At 38.9% G+C, this 21,393-nt stretch overlaps 1 pseudogene across 1 annotated transcript; it reads right to left on the minus strand.

Annotated features, from left to right (window-relative positions):
* Positions 1-2,668: 2,668 nt before the first annotated feature.
* LOC149168772 (pentatricopeptide repeat-containing protein At2g13600 pseudogene) lies at positions 2,669-6,964 on the minus strand (annotated as a pseudogene). The gene is made up of 2 exons (XR_016259765.1): positions 4,047-6,964; positions 2,669-3,388 (listed from the first exon to the last, which is right to left on the minus strand). The product of XR_016259765.1 is annotated as a pentatricopeptide repeat-containing protein At2g13600 pseudogene (transcript).
* Between the last annotated feature and the right edge of the window lie 14,429 nt (positions 6,965-21,393).

Raw genomic sequence — 21,393 nt, forward strand, 5'->3', positions numbered from 1 at the left:
GATAACAAACATCCAAAGTTATTTCTCATCCTCTGCCACCATTGCTTCTGCTAATCCCACTTCCTCCCAGCCAAGTCATCAATCCACTTTGGATGAACATTGGAAAAAACAATGCAAAGAAACTTCTTATCAATACATTGCTAGATGGTGGTATGATGCATATATCCCATTTAATGTTGCTCACTCACCTTATTACCAACCTATGTGGGACTCTGTTATAGTTCCAGGAAAGAGCTTCAAAGGCCCTACTATGCATGACTTGAGGGGAGCTATTTTGCAAAAAGAGATTTCTTCCATTGATGAGTATTTGGCTAAGTATAGAGAGTCATGGGTCAAAACAGGTTGTTCCGTCATGTCAAATGGATGGACCGATGGAAAGAACCACACTTTCATTAATTTTCTTGTTCTTGCCCTCAAGGAACCATGTTTTTGAAATTAGTTGATGCATCTGATAAGGTGAAGGATGCAACCCTTCTATTTGAGCTTTTGGATGAGATTATTCAGGAAGTGGGGGAGCAGAATGTTGTGCAGGTCATCACAGATAATGCCTCAAACTATGTTCTTACTGGAAATATGCTTGAGTCCAAATATAAGACCATATTTTAGACTTCATGTGTTGCACATTGCATACCCCTCATGCTTGGGGACATAGACAAAGTGGAGTGGCTAGAAAACATTGTGGAGCATGAGAAGTGCATTACAAAATACATCTACAACCACTCATGGGTATTGCACATAATGAGAAAAAACATTGGGGGCAAAAAGCTTGTTAAGTTTGCAACCACAATATTTGCAACTCACTTCCTCACATTGCAATGTCTCAATTTTCAACAAAAAAAACCTACAGAAAATGTTTTCTTCTGATGATTGGACTGAATCTTGGTGGGCTCGTAGATAATATGACAAAGACACCAAAAAGAAAGTTTTTGACAATTATTTTTGGAAAAGGTCTGCAGAGCTTGTAAAAATTACCAAACCCCTTGTTAAGGTGCTAAGGGTGGTGGATGGGAAAAAATTGGCTATGAGCTACATTTATGAGGCTATGGATCGAGCAAAGGAGTAGATACGAGCAACTTACAAGGATAAGTTAGCTAAATATGGCCATATATGTAGATCATTGATAACAAATGGAACAATCAACTCCATCATCTTATACATGCAGTTGAGTATTTTTTGAACTCAAAGTATCATTATAAAGCTCGGCTAGGAGATCTGTAGGTTGGGGAGGTCAGAGATCGATTGATTGATTGCATGGAGTGCATGATCCTTATCCATGCAGACTAGTTGGAAATACATAAACAACTTACTCTTTTTAGTATGGCAACTGGTACCTTTGGCAAAAACTTGGCAAAGATGGCAAGAGATGTGGATCAACCAGGTAAGCAATTCCAATTTGTTTTTCTTTTCAAGTAAAATCGTCTACAAATTTCCAATTTAGATTATCTATAAATACTTGTAATTTGTAAATAAGTAATGAAATGAACTAAGTTACTAATTAATGTCTTTTTCTTTGCAGCACATTGGTGGGAGTCATTTGGCGGCCAATGTCCTCAATTGCAAAAGTTTGCAATTAGAGTCCTTAACCAAACTTGCAGTGCTTCAGGTTGTGAGCGCAATTGGTCTATTTTTGAGCGCATACACACGAAGAAGAGAAACCATTTAGAACAAAAACAATTAAATGATCTTGTTTTTGTGCAATACAACCTTCGACTAAGGCACAACCAAATGATGAACAAAACATTTGATCTAGATCCCATTGTGTTGGACAATATTGATTCAACATTAGAATGGGTGGAGGAGACTGAAGATTCTGTGTTTGATGCTGATTTTGATATTGACATGGCATTGGGGGGGATGAAACAAATTTGGTAGCGCCATCAGAACCAGGATTAGTAGCCGCATCAAGTGAAGACAAACAACCAATGGAAGGCACTAGTCGTGCAACTCGACCGACTCATGTTTCCATTAGGTCCACTTCTATTGTTATTGGTGGCAATGTTACTACTAAGGTTGAGGCATACTCAAACTCTGACGCAAATGATGTCTATGTAGCTCTTGTTGATGATCCTGTGTCTAGTAGTGGTGATGAATTTGATAATTGATCATGTGTAGACTTGTAGTCTTGTAATAGGCCAATGGCCTCATAGTTTGTAGCATTGTTTTTGGACTTTATAGGCCATTTAGAGTCTCATTGCTTATGTATTTTGTTGATGATATGTATTGTTCTCGGTGTCATTTTGATATATTCACCTTTACATGGTATATAGCTGAGCAAACTTTGCATATTTTATCTCTATTGGTTTGGAATCATGGTTTTAAATCTTAAAAATATTTTTTTCATTAAAAAATAATTATTTAATGTATTTTTTTTAAACCGGTTCATTGAGATTTGACTAGTCCCAGTTTGACCGGATCTGGTTTGAAACCCGGTGTATTAGTTGGACGGGTCCAATCACCGGCTCCGGTTTTTAAAACTACGGTCCAAATGTGCATATGTGGGTTTTTCTTCATAAGTACACTTTCCCTTGTCCTAATTGAGCGCTTCAATAAGTCAAAATTGGTCCTCTTGAAAAGAAGAATCTAATCCCATGGTTGGAATTTTTCACTAAGCTGCCAAATTAACATGTCCATGTCCATCTTGTAGCTGGCAATGCATTTTATTTTATTTTATTTCCATGTACAATGTTTATATATTATATCATATGACCTTCATCCATTCATTATATTTACAACTATACATTGCTAATCTGGAGATCAAAACTGGGGTGTCGCAATTAATAAGCATAATGCAGGCATTTGACGGGATGAGCCTTGTATCAAGTGAGGGGTTATCATTGTCCTTCGAAGTTGGAGGTGGGTTACTTCATCTATCATGCCCTGCTTTGGATCTGAGATGGCAAGCACCTAGCCATCATTACCCTGCTTGAGCTCCTCTGGAGGCTTATCTATCTTGAACATCATAAGAGTAAGCTGTAGGAACTTATCATTATATTGCAGGGACAAGGGGAGCCAATAATGGTGACGCTCCCTCCTCTCACAACCAGCCCAGAAAGCCATGTGGAGAGGCCTTCCTTCAGGTTGCTGAAACTGTCTAGAACAGGCCAAATGGGCTAGAGAGTCGATGGGCAGCTCCCTTGTAATGGTGCGTGGAGCACCCCAAATAGTGCACTAGCTAAAGCAGCTGCATCACTTCCAGCTTGAATTTTGCACTACACAGCAATCTTCCCATAGAGCACCCCCAAATACTGCCGGAGCTAGAGCAGATGCACCAAATCCAGCTTGATTTTTGCACCTACACAGTAATCTGCCCGTGGAGCACCACCAAATACTGCAGGAGGTAGAGCAGATGCACCACATCCAGCTTGATTTTATTCACCTGCACAATAAACTGCATATACAGATTGGCACAGATTAGAGAGTCATCACACCAAGAACACTTCTTTACTGGGTTTGCTTTATTAAACAGGGCATAACTTTTAGATATCATAAATTAAGCTCACAGACACCTAAATTTCGGAATGAGATCGAATTTGTGTATTGTTCTTGACGCACCTCTCCCACAGCCTGCTGAAAAGATTTATTTCTTGATAAGGTTGTAGGAAATAATGAATATTTACTAGTTTGAGGTTTCAACATGTATTATAATCAACTGATTTCAGGACCTTTGCATTTCCTGAATGATGCTTATACTTATCAAATCGTTGCCTTGATAATTTTGACAAGTAACTGGACAATTTTCTGTTGGTATAGAGACCAAATAATTATTTTGGATATGAAAATATTTAAATTTAAAGCAAGTTAAAAAAAAAGTGTTTTGTTAAAAATGAAGATAAAAGGCAGATCCCATTTTCTGTTCAAACTGGTCATATAATTCTGATGAGAATGTGAGCAGAATGAGGTATTTATTCAAACAGGATTTGATTCTGGTATAAAGAGTGCAGTGTTGTGAGGCGATTCAGAGCATAAAAATTTGAAAAAATGAACTAAATGTTTTTAAAGATTGACAGGATTTTTACTCATGGCATGTTTTGAGATAATAATAATACCTCGGTCCTATTCTCTGGCTCTTGATGATAGAATGTGATACATATTAGTTTATTGCAGCTCGAGCGTGTCCCAATCATGTTGTTTCACTTAAAATTATCGATAATCCCTGCAAGAATGACCATCCTAGAAATGACGTGAATGGCTGGATTCCTCATAGAACTTTCTTTTTCAACATTCTTAGAGAGGAACTTGGTGGGAGAGTAGCAGTCCCCACATGCTAGAATGTTCTCGACAATCCGGATAGGTGTTCCAAAAGATGCATTTATAACCCAAATACAATGGCCAGCATCTCATTGTGGTGGGACAGAATATCTAAGATCTTTCTTTTGCTCATCTTTGATGTTATGCAACAGAAAAATCGCATCTGGTATATGACCTGCCTCTTTCATAGTTCCAGACAGTATTTCTAACACTGCATCAATATTCTCTCTTTGGATGTGATCTGTCTCCTGTGAAAAAATGATGCACCTTGTTATTCACCTCGATCCAGCTGCACCCCGGATTCCTTTTTATCCTCCTTTCTTTCATCATTTTTCTCACCCTTTCTACATCATTCCACCTGCCAGCCGTTGCATATATGTTTGAAAGCAATATATAATGTGCATCATCTTCCGGGTTTGAGTCAAGTAGACACTCTGCTGCACGATGCGCTAATTCTATGTTGGAATGGATTCTACAGGCACCAAGCAAAGACCGCCACACAGCAGCAGTTGGCTTTGTTGGCATTCTTTCGATAAAGTTGTAGGCCTGATCCAGACGCCCAACTCGACCTAGAAGATCAACAATGCAGCAATAATGCTCCTCTGTAGGTGTGATGTGGTAATCGTCACTCATGCGAGTGAAGTATCGCAAACCATCAGCCACTAGGCCTACATAACAGCATGCAGACAGAATACCTATGAAGGTGACAGTGTCTGGCATTGTCCCACATTGTTCCATTTGTTCAAAGAGTAGGAAAGCCTCTGTGCCATTCCCATGCATAGCATGACCTGCAATCATTGAATTCCATGAGACTGTATCTCTTTCAGGCATTTTGGAAAACACCTTTACTGCATTCTTTATACTTCCACATTTGGCATACATGTCTACAAGGGCATTACCCACAAAGATTTTCGACTGAAAGCCACTTTTAATTATATTTCCATGGAAATGCTTGCCATGTTCTAGAGCTGCCAAGTTTGCACATGCTGGGAGAATACTAGTGAAGGTAAATGAGTTTGGCTTCACACCACTCATCTGCATCTGTAGAAAGAGTTTCAAAGCCTCGTTGAAATGCCCACTCTGCACGTATCCTGCAATCATCGTACACCATAGGACTACTTCTTGTTCAGGTGTTTGTTGAAAGATTTCTACAGCCTCATCAAAATGCCCACTCTGACCGTATTGCGAGTCGATTGTATTACAGGGGATCATCTTGTGTCTAGTCATTTTGTCAAATAGACTGCGTGCCTCATCTAGATGACCACATTTGGCATACATGCTTACAAGAGCATTCTCTACAACATCATCAAGCTGAAATCCACTTATAATTATATGTGCGTGGATCTGCTTGCCAGATTCTAAAGTTGCTAAGTTGGCACATGCTTGAAGAACACTGGCAAAGGTGATCAAATTTGGCCTCACATTGGTTTCTTGCATTTCTCTAAAGAAACTGAAAGCCTGTTGAAAATGCCCATTCTGAGCAAATCCTGCAATTATGGCATTCCACGAGACCACGTTTCGTTCTGGCATTTCATGATAAAACTCCATTGCTTCATAAACACGTCCTTCCTTTGCATATCCTGCAACCATTGCATTCCAAGAGACAACATCTCGTTCAGGCATGTTCTGAAAGAGTTCAAAGGCCTTATCGACATATCCATTCTGAGCATATCCTGCTATTATTGCATTCCACGAGACAACGTTACGTTCAGGCATTTCCCTGAAGATTTTCACTGCCTCGTCAAGATGCCCATTCTGTACATACCCTGCAACAATAACAGTCCAAGAGACTACATCTCGTTCAGCCATTTTGTCAAACACTTTGCGTGCATCCTCAATATTAGCAGATTTAACATACATGTCTACAAGGGCACTTCCCACGAAGACATCGAATTGAAATCCACTTCTAATTATGTTTTCATGGATAGATATGCCGCATTCCAGAGCTGCCAAGTTGGCACATGCTGAAATAACAATGGGGAATGTGAAGCGATCGGGTTGGACGCCTGATTGTAGCATTTGGTGGAATAACTCCAATATCTGGTGGTACTTTCCCTGCTTGGAGTAAGCAGTAAGCATGACAGTCCAGGAAACCACATCGCGTTTGGGCATTTGCTCCAACATTCGGCGAGCATTCTCCATATTCTGGCATTTTGCGTACAATGTAACGAGTTTCGTTTGTAAATACATTGTGCGTTTAAATCCGGTCTGGATTATGTGAGCATGCACTAGTTTAGCATCCGCTATGTTACCATGGCATTGTTGCAGGATACAAGCATACATAGAAGAAGAAGACTGTGAGCAAATATCATGTTGGTCCATCAAATGTAAAACCCCCTGCTGCAATCGCCCCTCTTTGCAAAGCAATTTCACACCTCCATTTGCGCTCATGTCAATACCAATACCAGTGGAGAAGAAGCAGCGATCTTTTTTGTTGTTGGAATGGGAATGCTGGTGTTGCTTCGGTGGGAAGAAAACCATAATGTTGTGTTGATAGAAAAAGATTAGTTTCTTCCGTTTCCGAATGCAAAATGACTGCCACATTGCCATGTCATCCTTGCTGCTGCTGCTTTCTTCCTTCCCACCCTGACTCAGTTAAAAACCAAAAAATGTGATCCAAAGTGGAGTTACGCCTTCCCAGATCTTAGATTTCGAGTAGCACACGCCTGTTAAATCAGCAAATGGAAACGCCGAAATGAATCTCATGAATGAAACAATTATGATGGAGGGAAGACATAGGGAGAGGGTTATAGTGGCCGTTGTTTATAATGCGACTTTTTAGAAGTTTTTTTGGTGGGTTTTTTCGGTCAAAATCCGGCAGCAATTTATTGGAATCCCAGGTTTGATAACTAGTTTCTGCACAATCAAAGTGTCCCAGGTTTTTCAGGGTGCTGAATCCAAATATGCAGTTAAAAACCATTTTAAATAACACAAATCAAGATTTAACCTCAATTTTTTCCACCGGATTCCGTCACCCGAATCTCCAAAAAGTCTAGACAACTCCGTTCTATTGTGGTGTAAGAGGGTTCTATTGTGGTGGTTATAATATTGTTCTCACATATCTATACAAAAATTCATAATAAAATATTAAAAAAATTATATAAATAGTTAATATTAAGTTATATAAGTCATTAAATTATGTCAAAAATAAGTTCATGTATTGATTGGATCAATAACTATCAAATACTAAGTCTTTAACATAACAAGTTGACAAGACATCATGTGCTAACTATATCTAGATTTGAATTACCAATTAAGTCAAAATGCACTATAAAACATTCCATTAAATTTTATCTAGCAATACCCCTATCCCATCAAACAAGCACCCACTGATTTCGACTGGAGCAACACATCCCAATGCTAGGTAATACATGCACAAGAATAAGTGAAATGTGTGTCAACCATATCTAAATGTGTGTTCAACCATTCAACCTAATGAAGATAATAAATGACACCATTCAATTTAGGAATTAATTTACAAGATACAATAAATTACACCAACCCTTTCAATTCAAGAATTAAACACAAGGAAGCACAAGGATCAACCATGAAAGTTTATCAGCTATTGGATCATGTACAAATCAATCTAGAACACACATTTGAATTTGGGAGATGGCAATCCATGCCAATCTTCCCTACCAATCAAATTCTACATAAAAAACTATAAAAAACCTCAACCCTTACTGAATTGCATTTGAAACATTCATTCTACTCATGAGCTGCTCGAGACGTACACTCAGAGTGTGTGCACAATGTTACATTCATTCTATTCATTAGATGCTAGAGACATACAATCAGAGTGTATGCGCAGTGCTATCAGGTTTAATTTTGTTGAATAATGTTATCATGTTGATTTTGTTGCTATTAATTTTGATTAATTTTATTGTTGTTATTGTTTATATGATTCATCCATTGAAGCAGAGATTAGAGCAGAGATTAGAGCAGAGACTGGATCAGAGACTAGAGATGCACGAGATCCACATACACTATTCACCAATTACCATTGCAAACAATATGCAGTTCCAAGTTCAAAACTTATAGTTGAAGTCCCAATAACCCACCTATAGGAACATACAACACCAATAGGCATTATAGCTAGTCTTCTATTCCCCCATCTTTTGTTCTATTTTATGGATTAACCTCGACAGATTACACAATAATATATCATCTATAGCAAGAAAGAACACGAAAAAACAAATAGGAGCATCCCATAATGTTTACACAATATATTGTTTAATATACATATTCTAACATCATGCATTCTTTGAAAGACAAAGTTCACACGCCTTAGAGGTAATATTTGACCAGTAAAAGCACCTAGAAAATGAGTATCTAAAACACATAACCAAGTAACTAGGAAACCCAAGAACCCTTATTACCCTGTGACACTTCCTATCCTCATTATGATAATGAGGGCTCCCTATTCTCATGCGGAAGAGGGATTAAGATCAAGACCACCCTAACTGTAGGAAGAAAAAACAAGAACTGTGTAATTACATGCCCAATTCCACATAGTCTCTTCACCAATTACCATTGTAGACAATATGCAGCTTCAAGTACAAAAGTTGTATTTTAAGTCCCAAATAACCCACATATAAGAACAAACAACCCAATAAGAAATTATAAATAGTCTTCTATTCTCCCCTCTTTTGTTCTATTTTATGGATTAAACTCAACAAATTACACAATAATATATCACTTATAGGAAGAAAAATCAAGAAAACACAAATAGAAGCATTCTCATAATGTTTACACAATATATTCCTTGATAGACATATTCTAACATCATGCATTATTTGAAAGACATAGTTCACACGCCTTTGAGGTAATATTAATCAGAAAAAGCACCTAGAAAATGAAAAACAAGAAAACACAAATAGGAGCATTCCCATAATGTTTACGCAATATATTCTTTGATAGACATATTCTAACATCATGCATTCTTTGAAAGACAAAGTTCACACACCTTAGAGGTAATATTTAATCAACGAAAGCACCCAGAAAACGAATAGCGAAAACACATAACCAAGCAACCATGGAACCTAGGAACCCTTATTACTCTGCCACACTTCTTATCCTTATTTTGATATTGAGGGCTCCCTATTCTCATGTAGGAGAGGAATTAAGCTCAAGACTACACCCTATCTGAAGGAAGAAAACACATAGGAAGAAAACAAGAACTGCATAGTTACATGCCCAAGTCCACATAGATTGTTCACCAATATAGTATGCACTGATACAAAAAGAAGGCTGAGAAAAATCAACATGTTTTTTCTTTCTAGTTGTTGAAAAGTGTGCAACAAGAAATGCTTGTTGAGTATGCAACAAGATGATGGAGCTTAGTGGAAAGGATTCGCCTTCACTAAGTGGCCCCGCAGGCAAATTATGACGCAAATTCTATTTTTGGATCACAGCAGGAGTGATCAGAGTCTATTTTTAGACTGCTAGTCAAAAATAGAAAATTCAAATATTATTGTCTCATAATAATATTTAGACTATAAACTTTATCTTATCCTGTTAGAGCACTTCAGTTTGAGCTACAGATGTGGCACATGCAGCTGTCAGAAGGAAATACATTTTCTTATGAGTCAGTTGAGCTATTGCATGCAGGACATTAGTTAGAACTCGTGTGGTTGAGTTTTGTGGAGCTGGATGAGCAGTTAATGGAGTTGTGTTCAGTTTGACTTAGTTGAACTAGTTGTATTTAGTCTAACTGATCAATAGACTAATTGATGAGTTGTGTGAATTAGTTATTAATTAATTCACTAATTATTAACTCATAATGCAACTGAAGAATACATCAGTTAACTCAGCGCATGTACAGTTCAGTGGAGATAGGTGTTAGAGGTTGAGATTGCTATCAGTTGTGCATGAGATTGTGCACATGCATGGGATTGAGTTATGCCAATGATCTCTGCGTAGTGTGGGCCAATACCAAGTTAAATATAGCTTGTATTCACGTGATTTACAGTGTGGGTGATTTTCACAAGGTAAATAGGAGTTTGGATCAGCCATTCTCATTCATTCTCAATAGGTATTGTGCAGTGGAGGCAGGCAAGTAGCGGAGGAGATTTGGAGATCAGATCTGAGCTGTATTGTGTGTAACAGGTGGAGATAGTACTGAGTACTTGTGAGGAGTATTGTACTATGTTTGTTACATGTTCTCAATCAATATAATATACAGATAGTTGGGGTTTTTAGCGAGATGCTTTCCCCGGGAAAATACTGTGTTGATATGTGTGATTGATGCTTCTATGTGCGCATGTTATTGTTTCTGATTCTGTAAATTGATGATCAATGTAGAGGAGGTTATGTATTATGCATGTTTTCCGCAATAGTGTATAATCGGGATAATCTTTGTTGAATAAGTGTCATATTATTCAAAATTTCTACATGGTATCGGAGCTGGTTGATTTGTAGAAAAAGTTCTATAGGATATCAAAGCGGGATTGATCATCAGATCTATTATTCAGAAAGTGTTTACATTTTATTTCTTCAGGCAGAGTCTGTAATCGGGCCATGTAGCCTCTGGATTCATCCTTCTTTTGGAAGGTGATATATTCGGTGAATTCCCATACAGTCGATCTCTGTACGAGAAATAATTTGTTCTCACCAATTTTAGATCAGAAGTGGTTGAGTTTTGAGTTGGTGGAATGGCACTCAAGGATAAACTCATAAACATCAAAGCTGAGAATGGAGATAGTATGCCCCAGTATCTCATGAAGTTCACCCAATGCTAGGATGAGCTGGGAAGTGTGGGGGTAATTGTTGAGGATGAGGATATGGTGAGTCTAGCACTCCTTGGCCTTCCTAAGAGTTGGCATAGTTACTAGGACTCGGTGAATGGAAGGGAGAAATTGCCAGGATGGGAGAGACTTTGGCTGAATCTTGTGCAAGAGGAGATTAGACGACGCACCAGAGACAATTCTTCATCTATGCATGATGAGGAGAACTGTGCCTTAGCGAGTAAGGCGAAGAAGGGGAAGGTGAAGGGTTCTCTTTCCGAATCCAGTTCTTCCAATGATGGGAAGAAGGTTGACAAGTCGAAGGTGAGATGCTTTCATTGTCATGAGTTGGGCCATTATGCTACTAATTGCCCAAAGAATAAGTCCAAGAAGGGATCCGGGGAAGGATCTGAAGGTGAGGCACTTGCTTCACAGTTTGAGTTGGATTTCACACTCTTCGCATGCATGGTTTCATCCATGATGGGAAGTGGTTGGTTTCTTCATAGTGGAGCTTCTTTCCACATGACCGGTGACAAAGGTTTGTTCAGTACTTTGGAGGAGAAAGATCTCCAGATACTCATAGGGATGGGTAATGATGAGAAGTATAGTGTCTCAGGTGTAGGCATGGTTATTTTTCAGAGGGAGCATGGAGTTCACCTTACCTTGACTGATGTCAAGTATGTACCAGGACTAAAGAGAAACTTGGTGTCGATCGCGATGCTGGAAGACAAAGGCTATGATGTAGTCTTCAGTAAGGGAAAGGCTTTCCTTAGACACATCATCACTAGATAGGTGAAGCAGATTGGTTCACGGGTCAAGAACCTGTATGCTCTTGAGGTTCAAGATGCATGCAAAGCCTTGAGCAGCGAGGCAACTGATGGAGAATTGGTGCTTGAGAGGGAGCGTGCATTACCGTTCAACATGCAGAGCCAGAAGAAGTCTCAGACGATTGTGGAGGAGCCACGATTGGTGTAGCAGCTTCAGGAGGTAGTGGAGCAGCCACAACAAGTGAAGCTGAGTGGAGATCGAGTAGAGACATCTACTCATGCAGAGACCTCCAGCAGGGAGAAACTTCGAGCCAGATGGGCTGAGGGATCGCATGCAGCCATACCTCCAGGTAGGAGGTGGGGCGATATAGAGTGGTCGTCCCAAGGAGGAGGGGCAGGATCCTTGAGGTACCCAACCTCTTGGATGAGACCTTGCTACGGGAGCCCCGATGTGGAGTAGCATGAACTGACTGATTGGGTAGAGACAAATGCGGATGGAGCGACAGAGAGAGCGATAGTGTAGGGAATCCAAGAACAGCGCATAGCATGCAGGCTGCAGCAATGCGATAGACACAAGTGTTTTTCACAGTGCTAGGTGGGACAGAGAGGTGTGCAATGGTGCGAGATGCATGGAGATGTTGCAGTAGCGCAGATGTCAGAGAGGGAGCACTTGTCAGCAGCAGGTCTAGCTTCAGCATCAGAGTATGTTCCTAGCCCAACAAAGTGGTCAGTTGGGAGTGTTTTTGTTCCAAGTGTTGTTGGAGCAAAGTGGACCGGGCAGATGTGTTGCATGCAGAACATTCCAGAGTTACAGGATTGGGTTTGAGAGGAAGCCTTTCTTGTTAAGAGGGAGTGTTGAAAAGTGTGCAACAAGAAATGCTTGTTGAGTATGCAACAAGATGATGGAGCTTAGTGGAAAGGAGTCACCTTCACTAAGTGGCCCTGCAGGCAAATTATGGCACAAAGTCTATTTTTGGATCACAGCAGGAGTGATCAGAGTCTATTTTTAGACTGCTAGTCAAAAATAGAAAAGTCAAATATTATTGTCTCATAATAATATTTAGACTATAAACTTTATCTTATCCTCTTGGAGCACTTCAGTTTGAGCTACAGATGTGGCACATGCAGTTGTCATAAGGAAATACATTTTCTTATGAGTCAGTTGAGCTATTGTTGCAGGACATCAGTTAGAACTCATGTGGTTGAGTTCTATGGAGTTGGATGAGTAGTTAATGGAGTTGTGTTCAGTTTGACTTAGTTGAACTAGTTGTATTTAGTCTAACTGATCAATAGACTAAGTGATGAGTTGTGTGAATTAGTTATTAATTAATTCATTAATTATTAACTCATAATGCAACTGAAGGATACATCAGTTAACTCAGTGCATGTACAGTTCAGTGGAGACAGGTTTTAGAGGTTGAGATTGCTATCAGTTGTGCATGAGATTGTGCACATGCATGGGATTGAGTTATGCCAATAATCTCTACGTAGTGTGGGCCAATACCAAGTGAAATATAGCTTGTGCTCACGTGATTTACAGTGTGGGTGATTTTCACAAGGTAAATAGGAGTTTGGATCAGCGATTCTCATTCATTCTCAGTAGGTATTGTGCAGTGGAGGCAGGCAAGCAGCGGAGGAGATTTGGAGATCAGATCTGAGTTGTATTGTGTGTAACAGGTGGAGATAGTACTGAGTACTTGTGAGGAGTATTGTACTATGTTTGTTACATGTTCTCAATCAATATAATATATAGATAGTTGGGGTTTTTAGCGAGATGCTTTCCCCGGGAAAATACTGTGTTGATATGTGTGATTGATGCTTCTATGTGTGCATGTTATTGTTTCTGCTTCTGTAAATTGATGATCAATGTAGAGGAGCTTATGTATTATGCATGTTTTCCACAATAGTGTATAATCGGGATAATCTCTGTTGAATAAGTGTCATATTATTCAAGATTTCTACACTAGTGACGTATGCTCTCTGGTACAAGCTATGCTATTGTTTATACACCTCATTTATAAGCCACACATATAATTTAATCTATCAAAGAAGTAACTACGATCAAGCTGTAAACAATGATTTTTTTTTATTTGGTCATCTAATCATCTAGCTAGAGAGAAAAACATATTTCAATTATTTGCAACCTAGAATTGTTTAGGGATGCATGGCTTACCACACACATAGTCTTGGAATTCAGCAAAAGGAAATGTTAGATTGAAGTTATAGTACATAGCTAAAGCACTGATTGTTGTATCATACTGATTACAAATCCCAATAAATTACCTTGTCTGCTAATACTACATGGTATTATTCATTCTATACTCATTTGCAAGCGTTGTGTACCTGTAATTGACTAGAGGATTAGTGGGTTTTGGTTCTTTCGGCTTGTAGCAATTAGGGTATAATGAGTAGTGAACTGGGATTGTTGTTTGGTTAGATTAGTTGGTCTAGTTGGGTTAATTTCCAGATCAACAATTTTGTTTTTGGATCAGGCATATCATACTTGTATACCTTGAAAATATACATCAAATTCCATGCAGGATTGTTGTTTGGTTAGATTAGCTGGTCCAGTTGGGTTAATTTCGAGATCAACAATTTTGTTTTTGGATCAAGCATATCATATTTGTATACCTTGAAAATATACATCAAATTCCATGCAATAAGCCTCATTTTCACTAAGAAATTGCTAATGCATGAATGATTGGTGATCTACTAAGCAAAATCAACATTTTGTTAATCAAAGTTTCGTGGTAAATCTGTAGGTTGTTGCAGCCATGGCAAGAGTTTTTATTGCATCTTATACAAGGAACAAGACGAGGCGAGGGAACAAGAGGGCCTAACTGTGATCCAGTTCATTAGATGAGGAAAAGGGGGGTGATGTGAATGCTCCCAATGCTCCCAACAATGTCTTTGAGAATGACACTGTGGTGGCAGATCATGTTGTCCCCCCATCAACCACAGAGCCACTGTCAACCACAATGCAAAGTGCAAGTTCAACCAAGAATATCAGTGTCATAAGAGGTTGGACAAAGAAAGACATGCTAGCTGCAATTGATGACAAAGTTCAGGGGATATTCAATTCACGCCTTTGCAAAAAACATGGGATTTCTACATCTAACATAGATTATTGGATAAATGGGATGACTCATACAAAGCGTAGAGGGCATGTTATAGTTATGACTGAAGAGGAGGTGGACGAGGTGGTTGAGTGGTGTAAGAATATGTCCCAATTGGGACATGGGTTAGAGCTGATACAACTTAAATCCACAGTAGCTCAAATCTATTAGGGGAGGCCAAACCCCTTTAAAGATGGGCTTCCTAGTAAATCAAGGTGGGCTGGTTTTAAAAATGTTGGTTGTGTGTGATATTTTTTCCATGACTAGACGCACGTGCTTTACATTGCATCAGGTGCACCAGGGGGGTCATAGTGATCCATATTTATGAAGGAATGAAATGAAATACATATATGAACAGAAACATAGAGATACAACGAAAACATAACTTCAATTCATTAATAACAAAGTACTTAAAAATTGTTACAAGCAAAATGGAAATAAACTAGCTCATGCAATGGTAGCTTATCTTTGAGAAGCGATGTGATGGATACATGCCTCTGAACTATGTTCAATGAGGCTCAAGGGTCTTTTTATTATTGAACAACAAAGGGAAACCCTAGACAACCAAAACCCTAACCCTAGGAGATGGATTGCCAAGAGTTTGTGGTCCCCGATAGGGTTAGTTGGACAACCAACTTCCTGGGGTCATAACTTGGTCATATGATCTCCGTTTGGCACATGTGATACCTTGTTAAAAAGATATCTTCAAGTACTACAATATTTATTTGAAGCCCCTACCTATAGTTATGGGCCTACTGTAGATCTAAAAAAACGTCGTTTAGGGGGTCAAAACAACTTTGAAAGTTCAGGACCCAAAAAATTGTTAAAAATAGTAAATTGTGCTATACTTAAGGAAAATGATGAGACTAGCTAGAGGTCCAGGTGGAATAGGCAGGTGGCCACCAATATCCACTTGGATCAGTCCTCCCCCTTAGGAAGCAATGGCCCCCACTATGTGTAGAGCCTCCATGAGGTGAGGAAATTTCTGTTGAACTTGGTCTCTAGTGAGCCACTTGCCCTGGTGAAGGAGTTGGCTTTCTTTGACAACTCGATATAGCTGGATCCTCTGGTAGTGAGTGTTCTTGATCTATGTGTCCATGATCCTATTAGTTGTGGCCTGTTTGATACAAATTTGGTTGAGCTCTGTTGGTATCATCTTCTTAGCAATATTTGATGTGTCCAATAATGGGGAAAATTATGGTTGCAGCCGGTCCACATATAATACTAGGTGCAGACCAAGGAACGGTTGAATGTTGAGCTCAAAGCATTGTCTCCTACAAGCTTAGTGATGGTGTAAGGCCCATATCGAAGTGGGCAAAGCTTGCGGTGGACCCCAAAGAGGCGCTTCTTGTGCAAATGTAAACAAACTTTGTCTCCCACCTGGAACTTGTGTGGCACCTGATGCTGATCATGACGTTGTTTTTACTTAGCAGTGGCTCTTTACAATATGTCATGGACTTGTTGGTAGATTTGATGAATGCATTCAATGAAGCTGGTAGCTTTGTCATCTTCGCACTAGACATGAGCTGAATCTACCTGAGTAGCTACAAGTGGTATGGCAACATCAATGGGACATAATGGCTGGAATCCTAACCCCACTTGAAAGGGGTTGTGGCCAGTTCAGTCGTGGAGAGCTCTGTTGTAGTTGTGTTGGACATAGGGGAGGCTTTAATCCCATGTGTGTGGATGCTTCGAGTTGTACATGCACAGGATGTGCATGACCATCCTATTGATGAACTTTGTTTGGCCATTAGTTTGGGGGTGGGATGATTTGTAAATTACCGTGGATATTCCACTGGATAGTTCGTCACAACAAATATGATAATAATATATTTAAATTCTGAAATTTTACACTAATACAATTTTATTAAACCTCTATTTATGTAAATTTAACTATAATTAGTGCATGCATGCAAACGAAAAATTATGCAAAAAAGTAGAGAACAACAAAATAAGCTCACATACACACAACATACACAAGATATGCTCTGGGAAACCCTTTCGGGAGAAAACCCAGCTGAAAGGTGAGAGTGCTTCTCTCTTTTTCTCTATCTGGAAAATAGGGCTATAGATACAAAGAAGTAATTCCTATGGCCCATAGGATGCTACAGTGCACAAATCTTCTTTGTTTGCTTTACCTCCTATCTCTCCTAACTATCTTTGCTCAATTATGGAATGGAATTCTCGTGAAATAATGGAAAACCTCTTCCTCTTAGTGCCCCGGTTATAACACAGCTTGATAGCCTACTAGTGATTAAGTTTGGCTACATCAAATCTTAAATAGAGTTACAATATGGACTCTTCTATAGTCTTTTACATCAAAAACACATGGTTATCCCCTTTTCCATGAATAATGTGGGCTGACGCAACATTGCCCTGAATTATAGGTGTGAAAACAGGAAGGTAAACTTTTGAGTGGCATAAATTTTGCATACGATCTTTGATTGACGTGCCGTTGGAAATATCCCTATGCGTAGAATAACATGAGAAAGTGTTTATCCTAAGAAACAAAGTTTTACCCCCAAAAAACATCATTTGGTGCCTCAAAACACTCCGGGAAGGTTTCAGACCTTGTTTCGCCAAACTAGGTCTTGCTGGTAAAAATGGTCTTGTGAGTTGATTCCTCCACTTTTTCCACTCTTAATGCATCAATATGGATGATAAATAATATAATGATCCAATTCAAATAATGGAAAGCCGCAGAATTAGTGAGCTTGGTATCTAACAATGACCAAAGGGTTGACCATAATGTACTTATGAACCTACTGTCCTGATTTGAGATAATGGACTGTGGGATCCCAAAGTGTACCCATGCTCGTTCAAAGAAGAGTTTAGCAGTGGGTTTTGTTGTGACACTCTTCTTGTAGGCTGTTAGAATGACCATCTTAGAGAATCTATCGATGACCATGAAAACACAGTCGTTTCCATGCTTGGTAGAAGGAAGGTCTGACATGTAATCCATGGAGATGGATTCTTAGGGTGGGCTAGGAGTAGGAAGAGGAGTATACAAGCCTTGCTTCTCGATTGTAGGTTGGAAATGGCACAGACAGTGCAATATCTGATGTACTTCCCAACATCTTGTCAAAGGTTTGACTAATATAAATACTTCTACAACATTGTGACTGTTTTTTCTACCCCAAAATGTCCAGTGACCTGATTGTAGTGCACCTCACAAATCATCTTGTCATGCTTGCTTGAAGGAACACAAATGTGTCCCAAGTGGCATAACAGTGTGTCCTAGAGGTGAAAGTCTGGAACTTACTTTCCTTCTAAGATAATCTGGTATGTGGTGCCAAATTATGGGTCACTCTTGTAAAGATGTGAACATCCCAAAGTTTCGTGTCCACAAGAGTCGAGCACATTGGTTAGTGCCATAACTGAAGGTCGGCTGAGGCAATCTACAACATTATTGGTGCTACCCTTCTTGTACTTGATGTTCAAATGGAACTGTTGTAGATATGTGGACCACTTCTAATGACGATCATTTTGCAACTTTCCTTGTGTCTTTATGAACTGCAAGGGTCGGTGCTCTATGTGGATGACCATTTCCTTCCATAAAATGTAATGCTTCCATTGTCAGCAGACTTACACAATGGAATACATCTCTATGCCATAGGTGGGATAATTTTAGATGGTATGTGAAAGTGTCTCACTGTGATATGCCACTGGATGCCCTTGCTGGGTAAGAACTGCACCAATAGCATAGTCAGAGGCATTTGTCTCAATTTCAAATGGTTGTTGCAAGTGATGAGCCTCATCATTGGGTAACTATATGGACCTTAATTCACATCCTAGATTTGTTAAATCAAATCTTCTCACAATTTATTTCATGTTTTGATTATGTTTTGTTTAATGAGATGAGTCAAAGTGAGATATTATGCCTAGTAGACTAATGTGCATTGAATGCAGGTTTGTGAGAGAAAATAATGGATTTTAGCAAGATTAAAGGCTGAAAACTGAATGGGACAAGGAAGAGAGATTGTAGGAGGTAAATCCTCCTCATTTACTCCTCCCTCATTTGAATATTCCTCCATCAATCACACTAGCTCGGAGTACAAGCAACCAAGTCATGAAGATCAAAAGGCAGTCGAGCAATTCACAGTTAAAGAGTTAGTTTATCTCGAGTTTGGGAGCCAAGCCTCCCTAGATCTAAGGAAGTCGTTGGAGACTTCAGTTGTATAAATAAAGAGGCCTAGACAGGTGGAAGACATTGCTATGTAATTTTCTGTTTTGATAATGAGAATGAGGTTTTTCTTGATCTAGCATTGAGTTAACTTAGAGGGATGAAGCTCTTGGGTTAGGGCCCAACCCTAGTAGAAAAGGCTCCTCTTCTTGTATTTGTATACTTAGATTGATTTCATAGGTTCATGGTTAAATTGTCCTTAGAAGTATTTTATTGCAAGTGGTGTAGATTTGATTAGTTTGTTTATTAGTTTGCTTCCATTTGTGCTTTACTTCAACAATGGTTTAGAAGAGATAAAGGAACGTCAAAAAGTTTCCAATAGTTTTTTTGGCCTCACTTATTCCTTCAGGGATTATGATTTGAGGAAAGGACTCCTATGCAACCCCAAAAAGATAGAATTCTACTTTCTCATAGAATTTAGAGTTTTTTGTACTTAAGCCAGCGTTTGATCAGTTTGAAAAAGTAGGATCTAGTCATCATTTCTTCCATATTTAGTCCTACAGTAGATCTCATCAATGATTCCATCTTATTCTACAAGTTTTCCTCATGCATGAAGTAGACAACTAGCTCATTAAACTATGTTTTCCTAGCTTATTGAAATTCTCCTTGTTTACATGATTTTTGGGAAAATATCAATGTTTGATGCAGTGCAGGTGTTTCAGAAGTAAAGAGAGATCTCATAGCCAACAACCTCTTTCAAACTTCATCCATCCATGATCATTCCTTGCCTTCACTAAGACCCTCACCAATTTCATCATTTTACAAGGAAACTTCTCCAAGCATGTTTAGCAAATCCAACCATCTCCAAACCTTGGTTTTGAGTTCTAAGTGATCCTAGGCATTTTCTTGCTTCATTCCATCCACCAAACACCTTCCCTAAGCCTTCCATCACCTTCAGCACCCATCATTTTTCTCTCGGTTGTATCCTGTAGAAATACAGGGAATCTTGTAGGTTTTTAGGACATCCTGTAGGTTTTCCTGTAGTGGCCTGTTTTGAAGCCGAATTGAGGGAAAAGCCTCTAGGAAGTCAGACAAGGTCACCTAAGGCTATACCAAACCTTCCAACCATCCAACAACATTCCTAAGCCACCTTCCACATCACCAAAAGAGATTAGCTTTCACACTTTTCCATAGAAAGAAAGACAAGGAAAAATAGATTTATTTTAAGTCATTTACAAGCACAGTAGTAAGATGTTCAATGTTTTGAATTTAAATGCTTAAGAAAGCAGAATTTCATACATGTTAACCTAGCATTCTTTCTGAAGCATAGTATCTTAGCAATTAGTTAGAAAATGGTGTGATTTTAGCATTGGATTTCAATGTTTTTCCTTATTGTAGTAGACAAGATTTCTCTTAGAGTAGATTTATCTTTCTCTCATCAATAATCAATCTTCTCCTGAATCCATAGAAGTTGGCTTGAAAAACCATAGTGGTCTCTCGCCAGCTGAATAGTGACAAATGGTAGAGCCATCACTTTTACTTGTGTATATAGCACTGTCACCTCTAAGTTTATATGAATCGCGGGTTGATAAAGTAAATCTAGTAGCCCTAGGAGTTGCAACATTCTTGCTACAATACTGGTGCTCATCACTTCTTTTGGCACCGTTTTCGGGAGGTGTATGAGTAATATGTGATTACTGCTTTCTTTCTTCAATTTCTTGTTTCTGGTATTATGCTATTAGTTTCATTTTTGTAAGAGTAATTTAGTTGATTTCTTTTCCATTTTGCATTCTTTGCTTTCCTTTCCATTATGCAAGTAAGATTTTAGTCAAGTAGTTAGTTTTCATTCAGTCAGTTAATTTTCATTCATTCTATAATTTCAAATTTGCAATCACTTTCAAAGGTTGAAAAAAAAACTCAAAACAAAACAAAAACATTTTTTTCATGCCTCGTAGGAATAGGGATAACTTAGGGAATTTTTTGCCAAATACCCCCACTGCTTCAAACAACCAACCTTCCCTCTTCTTTAGTGGTTGTGAATTGGAGGAACCCTTAGGTGAGCAAGTAGTGAGCACAAGTATTGCAGCAATAACGCTGCAACTCCTTGGGCTTCCTACTTTACTTTTATCAACACGGTAGTTCGTAACAAACTTGGAAGCGATGGTGTTGTATGCACAAGTACTAGCTCTTACTATAGGCTGTCACTTAGTCAACTGGCGCAAGATTAATAGGAGCTCAAGCCAACTTCTATGAGTTTCCAGAAGAATCTTTTAACTATGATGAAAGAAAGCTAACTCTACAAAGACTATTCTATTTGGAGAAAGAGAAAGAAAACTGGAATGTAACGCAAACCCTATCAAACCCTAATTTTTCCAACTAACCCTACTTTCACAGAAAAAGAGATGAAAATGAGA

This window comes from Pinus tabuliformis, chromosome 4_2 (assembly GCF_031772625.1).
Source record: "Pinus tabuliformis cultivar Carrire ecotype Pingquan chromosome 4_2, CPIR1, whole genome shotgun sequence".
In the NCBI taxonomy this organism is placed as follows: domain Eukaryota; kingdom Viridiplantae; phylum Streptophyta; class Pinopsida; order Pinales; family Pinaceae; genus Pinus; species Pinus tabuliformis.